This window comes from Cnephaeus nilssonii (genome assembly GCF_951640355.1).
Source record: "Cnephaeus nilssonii genome assembly, chromosome: 5".
NCBI classification, from domain to species: Eukaryota; Metazoa; Chordata; class Mammalia; order Chiroptera; family Vespertilionidae; genus Cnephaeus; species Cnephaeus nilssonii.
Window position 1 is genome coordinate 2,696,327 of NC_137076.1, and position 7,670 is coordinate 2,703,996.

General features: G+C 52.5%; 1 pseudogene across 1 annotated transcript; it reads left to right on the top strand.

Moving 5' to 3' along the window:
• The first annotated feature begins 271 nt into the window (after positions 1-271).
• Positions 272-1,605, top strand: LOC307100294 (protein phosphatase methylesterase 1-like; annotated as a pseudogene). Its single transcript has 2 exons — positions 272-349; positions 601-1,605. The product of its transcript is annotated as a protein phosphatase methylesterase 1-like (transcript).
• Positions 1,606-7,670: the final 6,065 nt, after the last annotated feature.

Sequence of the window (7,670 nt, forward strand, 5' to 3'; positions counted from 1 at the left end):
TGAAGGCATCATTTACATTTCTACACGCTACAGAGTGATTTTTATCCCATTTTCAGGTCAGTAATTGTGTTTTTAGAAAGAATCAAAAACCCGAGTGGGTGGAGTTTCAGGAGCCGGTGGCCGGTGGGTGGTCCTGCGCTGGGTGCTGTCCCAAGGCGACTGGAGCAGCTGACGGGGCAGCTGTGACCGGTTGGGCTGCACTTAACCTGGGATGAAGCTTTGGCTCCTGTGTGACTGTGGCCTCCCCTTCATGTCCGCCCTCTAGAAAAGCATGCACCTGGGCCGCTACCCTCTCGCCCCCTCTACCCGGCAATGGAGGCGATCAGAGTGGAGCCAGGATGCGAACGGGGCGTGAGCTCTTTGAGGGCAAGAACTGAGCTTTTCATTCATCGATGGGCACGTCTGGCCCGCTGGTTGCCATAGTACCCAGAAAGTATAGCATGGCCTGCCATACAGAGCACAGTCAAATATCTCCTTAATTGGATTGGAATTAAATGAGCTGTCATATAAGCAAGTTGTACTGGAAAGAGGAACTAAAATAATTACCCTGAAGATATTTGCTATGAAGTATCTTTTATTCTCTATTACCATGGCATTCAGCCCCGGAAGAAAACGGGACGTTTCCCCTGTTTCTCGGAGTCAATACTCTGAGTCCATGGAAGACGTAGACGTAGAGAATGAGTTTACAGAGCGGCTCTGAGGGCCCAGTCCCACTCCTTTTGCAGAGGAGGCCATCCCGCCCTTTCCTGGGCTGTGGTCATGGCAGCAATCATTAGGGTTCAGTGTAGGATTGTGGCTTTGGATCTGCGAGGTCACGGTAAAACAAAGGTCAAGAATTCTCAAGATCTATCTGCAGAAACAATGGCAGAGATGTTGGCAATGTAGTTGAAGCCATGTATGAGGACCCCCCCCCCCCCCCGCCCCGCCAATGATGCTGATTAAACATAGCATGGGTGGGGCTATTGCAGCCCACACAGCATCATCCAACCTGGCGCCAAGCCTCCTGGGCCTGTGCGTGACAGATGCTGTGGAAGGTACAGCCATGCTCTTCACAGCAGGCAGAACTTCTTTCGTGGTCGTCCTAAGACCTTCAAGTCTCTGGGAATGCCATTGAATGGAGTGTGAAGAGTGGCCAGGTTAGAACTCTGGAGTCTGCCCAGGTCTCTACTGTTGGCCAAGCCAAAGAGTGTGAAGGAATTACAAGTCCAGAAAGCTCAAAATCCGTAGTGGAAGGAATCATAGAGGAAGACGAAGATGATGAAGAAGGAAGTGAATCACCAGACAAGAGGAAGAAGGAAGGTGACATGGAGACCAAGAAAGACCATCCATACACTTGAGCATTGAGCTGGCGAGAACTGAAACATACTGGGCTGGCTGGTTCCTCGGCTTCTCCGGTCTCTTCCTTGGTTGTCCGGTTCCTAAATTGCTGCTCTTGCTGGTGTTGACAGATTGGATGCAGATCTGACTATTGGCCAAGTGCAAGGGAAGTCCCAGATGCAGGCTCTACCTCAGTGTGGTCACGCAGTCCATGCGGACGCCCCAGGCACAGGACCTGCCGCTGTTGCCACTTTCCTGATCCGGAACAGGGTTGCGGAGCTGCCGTGACCTGCGGCGGGTTCAGGATGATCTGCAGGAGAGCTGCAGCACAATGAATACACTACACAAGAAATATGACTTTTGAAGGCATTGGGGGCCAGGTGGGAACCTCTTTCGTGAAGAGGCACAGGAGTCAGGGTCCTACCTGCTTTTATTCACTTTGAATACACATTTGCCCTTCAGCAATGCATTCAGGAAGATTAAAGGTAAACTTTGGTAAACAATGTAAAGATCATCAGGTCAGGAAATCGCCTGGAGCCATCGCCATCATGGCAAGAGCAATCTTGTGCTGATTTCTCTGAGGATCAAGGTCCATTGGCCTTCCAACGTCTCTTTTGCACTTGCATGCTAATGCTGTTACGCAGGAGCCCATCCGTGGATCCCAGTGGGTGTTTCCTGGCTGTCAGTGACCTGCTGTCCGCCCTGCCCTTGACATTGAGCTCTGTTGTAAATACATCGCACCAGAGGCCACTGTGATGCCCTGCCTCCTCCTCACCATCCTGCCCTGCCATGTGACAACAGCTTCCTGTAGATGGGCATCTCCAGATAGGACATTCACAACCTAACCCTTTTGTGTATTTCTGCCAAAAGCATTGTTTTCCAGGGCCTTTGGCCAACATCAGCCTCCCTAGTCAAAGGTTCCCAGATCATCCCTCTTCCCTGTTCAGAGGTCGCCTGCCTCACCTGGGAAAAAGCCTCCATCAGAACTGCCACGGGGCCTCTTCTGGCATCAGGTGATGCACTGGGTTCAATGTCCCCCAGGCTCAGAGACCGCCATTCCTTGATATGGTTCTTGGTATAGATCTGCCCGACCTCAAGGTTTGGGCCATGCATGGGTGGTCCCTGAGTTTATAAGAGTGGTTGTTTTCCTTCCAGCTGCCTCACCACCACACTGCGGCTCCCGCTGCCCCGCACCTCTTCCAGGGGCAGAAGGGCAGGCTCCGCAGCCCAGCTCTTCTGTGACTGTGGTGGGTGATGCGCATCCTCCTCCACCTTTTCACGCCACAGCTTCCTATCCCTGTTCTGCTGCACAATCGGAAGTCCGGACCTACTTTGTTTCTTTGTTATTTATTATCTTGTTAACATACACATCTCCCAGCCTTTATCGATATAGTCTTTCTCTAAAAAAAAAATATAATAATAATAAAGAAAGAAAGAAAAGAAAGACTAAAAGTAGAAAGAGAACCTTGTCTTGCATCCAGGAGAAAGTCCAATGACAGAATTGTGGCACAGGCAGTGCGCAGGCAGGCTAACTCGGGCCACTCCAGCAGGACACGTCTGTCCTCCTCTGTGGGTTCCTAAGTGCAGGGCGGGATGCAGCACCGGTCATGCAGGGCCGGGGGAAGCAGGGTTCAGGGGCCAGGCTTCCAGGCTCCGTGTGTCTCCGGAAGGTTTAGGATTTGCTCCATGGCATAGGGAAGCATACAACCTCAGGAATAATAGAAAGTGTGATATTGAAAGCTCCGTTTCTAATTGCAAGTCTCATTTTCTGTAGACTTTCGCCACACCCGCATTTCACTTAATTCTGCATATTCACATGCAGTGAAACCAGTGACGTACCAGAGGCCTGCTTCCCGGAGCCTCTGAAAAGTGTATTCCAGGTGTCAGAGCCAAGCAGGACCCCGGGAGAAGCTGAGTACAGAACTCTGACCAGGAACTTGCTGGAAGTGTCTGTGTGTTTGACGCCTGTGTGTTCTGGACGCCTGTGTGTTCTGGACGCCTGTGTGTTCCGGATGTCTGTGTGTTCCGGATGCCTGTGTGTTCTGGACGCCTGTGTGCTCTGGATGTCTGTGTGTTCCGGACGCCTGTGTGTTCCGGACGCCTGTGTGCTCTGGATGTCTGTGTGTTCTGGACGCCTGTGTGTTCCGGACGCCTGTGTGTTCTGGATGTCCATGTGTTCTGGATGCCTGTGTGTTCCGGATGCCTGTGTGTTCTGGACGCCTGTGTGTTCCGGATGTCTGTGTGTTCCGGATGCCTGTGTGTTCTGGACGCCTGTGTGTTCTGGATGTCTGTGTGTTCTGGACGCCTGTGTGTTCCGGATGCCTGTGTGTTCCGGATGCCTGTGTGTTCAGGATGCCTGTGTGTTGGACGCCTGTGTGTTCCGGATGCCTGTGTGTTGGACGCCTGTGTGTTCCGGATGCCTGTGTGTTCCAGATTCCTGTGTGTTCCGGATGCCTGTGTGTTCCGGATTCCTGTGTGTTCCGGATGCCTGTGTGTTCCGGATGTCTGTGTGTTGGACGCCTGTGTGTTCCGGATGCCTGTGTGTTGGACGCCTGTGTGTTCCGGATGTCTGTGTGTTCTGGACGCCTGTGTGTTCCAAAGCAGCAGCCGAAGATGCTAAGTCAGTGTGTTAGCTACGTGGTGTATCCCCTGAACTGTCTCTTCCTTCTAATTCTGCTGAGAATGATTATGTAAATGTAGTCTAATTTACTGCACCTTTCAGGTAAAGTTCAATCTACATTTGCATTTCAGGTGTGGATCTTAGTGTATGTAATATTTAACTTTTTATATTACACTACAGGCCCAGTGCACGAAATTCGTGCACTGGGGGTTGGGGGTTGGGGGGAGAGGGTCCCTTAGCCTGGCCTGCACCCTCTCTAATCCGGGACCCCTAGGGGGGTGTCTGACTGTTGGACATTCCTCTTGCAATTCAGGACCACTGGCTCCTAACCACTTACCTGCCTGCCTGCCTAATTCCCCTAACTGCTCCCCTGCCTGCCTGATCGCCCCTTATGGCCCTCCCCTGCCAGCCTGGTTGCCCCCAACGTGCATATGGCTGGGGTCCCTCAGGTTGGCCTGTGCCCTCTTGCAGTCTGGGAGCCCTCAGAGGATGTCCTCAGGGGAAGGAGCCTAAGCCAACAGTCAGATATCCTTAGCTCTGCTATGGAGGCGGGAGAGGCTCCCGCCACCGCTGCTGCACTTGTCAGCCGTGAGCCCAGCTCAGGGATTCTGGCTGAGTGGAACTCCCCCTGCGGGAGTGCACAGACCACCAGGGGGCAGCTCCTGAATCGAGCATCTGCCCCCTGGTGATCAGTGTGCGACATGGCGACCGGTTGTTCCACCATTAGGTCGATTTGCATATTAGCCTTTTATTGTATAAGACAATTTTACCTCATATTTATTTTCACCTGCTACTTTGCCAGATGAGAAAAATTTAATCTTGGGTTGGGGTTCAGCCATTCCTTGGCTCTGTGAGCTCCCAGGAAGTTGTACCGGCTGCTGGAGTGAAAGTGACTCACTGCCCCTGTATCCAGATGGCACCTGTGACTCAGTGTCCCTCTCCCCACAGGCACCTGTGACTCAGTGTGTCTCTCCCCATATGCACCTGTGACTCAGTGTGTCTCTCCCCACAGGCACCTGTGACTCCGTGTCCCTCTCCCCACATGCACCTGTGACTCAGTGTGTCTCTCCCCATATGCACCTGTGACTCAGTGTGTCTCTCCCCACAGGCACCTGTGACTCTGTGTCTCTCCCCACAGGCACCTGTGACTCAGTGAGTCTCTCCCCACATGCACCTGTGACTCTGTGTCTCTCCCCATATGCACCTGTGACTCAGTGTGTCTCTCCCCACAGGCACCTGTGACTCAGTGTGTCTCTCCCCACAGGCACCTGTGACTCAGTGTGTCTCTCCCCATATGCACCTGTGACTCTGTGTCTCTCCCCATATGCACCTGTGACTCAGTGTGTCTCTCCCCACATGCACCTGTGACTCAGTGTGTCTCTCCCCACATGCACCTGTGACTCAGATGCGTAGGCCCGGAGCAGCCAGGGGCTGGGCGGGAACATCCCTAGGACCCATGCGCTCCAAGACGGGGAGTGTGCAAATGGCTGGGGGCGGGGCGGGAATGTCCCCCACAACAAGCAAGCAGACAGCGGACAGCAGGCCCCCACAGAGAGCAGTCACCAGGGCCTGCGGTGATGTCAAGCGGGCAGGTCCACAGAGAGCAGAGAACCATGGTGAGCAGGCCTAAGCCGTCAGTAGGACATCGCCTGGGGGCTCCCAGATTGGAGAGGGTGCAGGTCAGGCTGAGGCCACCCCCCACCCCCCCACACCCCCGTGCACAAATTTTGTGCACTGGGCCCCTAGTTCTGAAATAAAATGCTCTGGGCCTCAGCACCACGTCAGCAGCTCTGTGGGCCTGTGTCGGTCTCTGTCCTAGAAGACATAGGAGTGTGGCGCTTGGACCGCTCTTGCGTTGGGGTGACATGGACATACGCTGTGCACTGTGGTGGGTGGGAGATTGTCGCTGATGCCGTCGGCATCCTTTATCACATGACAGCTTTTTACTTCCTAACAGAACAATTTCCCGGGGGTGGCGGCTGGAATAAAGTGGGTTAGAGACATTGGTAGGGCTTCCCTTGGACTCCCACGGGCCTCCCAGCTAAATATTGAGCATCAAGACCCTCTGGTCTCTGGCAAAATGGGAGGGTTGTCGTTCTGTAAGGCATGTGGTCTGGCAGCGACTTTTTATGTAAACTCTTGCGTGTGGTTTACCTTCTTGCCTCTCTGCCTCTTTGGAAACCGCAGGGAAAGGCCTCTGAGTGCCTGACGTCAGTAAACGTCTGTAAGCGACACTGGATGTGAACGCGGGCTGGGTGTGGCAGGTTGGAGCGCGCGCTGTGCTCGGCACCGTCCTGCTCTCTGAGCCTGGTGCCTCTGAGGCTAGCTCACGTGGCCCTCTCTCTGTAAGCTAGGAGGGTTGCAGGACAGCACTGAGCAGGATTCAAGATGCGGGTCCCCAAGCACATGGAGATTGAGGGCCTACAAGCCGGACTTGATGGAAACAGGTCGGTGCCCGGGAGGAGCGCAATTCTCTGCCTTGGCACCATCCCTTCCCTCTCATGCAAACCACACAGCACTGGTGCACCTGGCCATGCATCGCAACTTCCTTTAGGAATTGCATGCTCTGATCACATGTGACTTAACCATATAATTATCATGCATGTCACACGTGTCTGATGTCAGAAATGCCTCAGGGGATGCAGCGTGGGACCCCACCTACACTGTTGAGTGACCTGTGTGTGTTCCCGTCATTGATCCACGTGTGTGACCGACGTGTCCACGGGCTGACTGTCCCCAAAGGCCAGAAGGAAATGGAATTGAGATGAGGAACCAGCCTTGTGAAGGACGCAGGTTGGCCAGGCTTCAGCCTCGTCAGTGAACACCCCGGAACATTACTCGTGCATGTTTATAGGCATTCAGTGATGACACTGCCACTCAGGCTCATGTCTGAGGAAATCATAAAAGTGTACAAAACAAGGGGTATAAGCTATGTACACGTGTATAGACTGATTTAAATCAGGTTGAGAAAGACACCCTGTGCAGAGAAAGAAAAAGGAAGAAAATCACCAAAAGTTGTGAGTCCTTCCCATGTTTTGTGTGTCAATACATATTATCATTCATTTCACTGTCATTTTCTAAGTTTTTAAAAGCTATAATATATATTACAGATTATACAAAATACTAGAGGCCCGGTGCACGAAATTCGTGCACTGGGGAGGGTGTCCCTCAGCCCAGCTTGCACCCTCTCTAATATGGGACCCCTCGGGGGATGTCCAACTGCAGGTTTAGGCCTGATCCCTGTGGAATCGGGCCTAAACCTGAAGTTGGACATCCCTCTCACAATCCGGGACCGCTGGCTCATAACCACTCACCTACCTGCCTGATTGCCCCCTAACTGCTCCCTTGCTGGCCTGATTGCCCCCTAACTGCTCCTCTGTGGGCCTGATTGACACCTAACTGCTCCTCTGTGGGCCTGATTGCCCCCAAATACCCTCCCCTGCTGGCCTGATCACCCCCAAGGCTTTTATTAGTATAGATATGACCCTGCACAGAAAATTTTACTAACCCTGCTTTACAATAAGGGCTTGACGATTGAATCATTAGGACCAGACACCAAGATTTCCTTTCTTTGAATAGTGGAGGGAATACTTATCTTGTCTTTAAGTTGCTCGGAAATTAAAATGAGATAATGACTTAGAAAAGTATAAAAGCACCATATAAAGACAACTATCTTTTTAATAAAGTGGTGAAATGAAAAACACTTTTTATTCTCCCCTTCCTTCCTTTACAG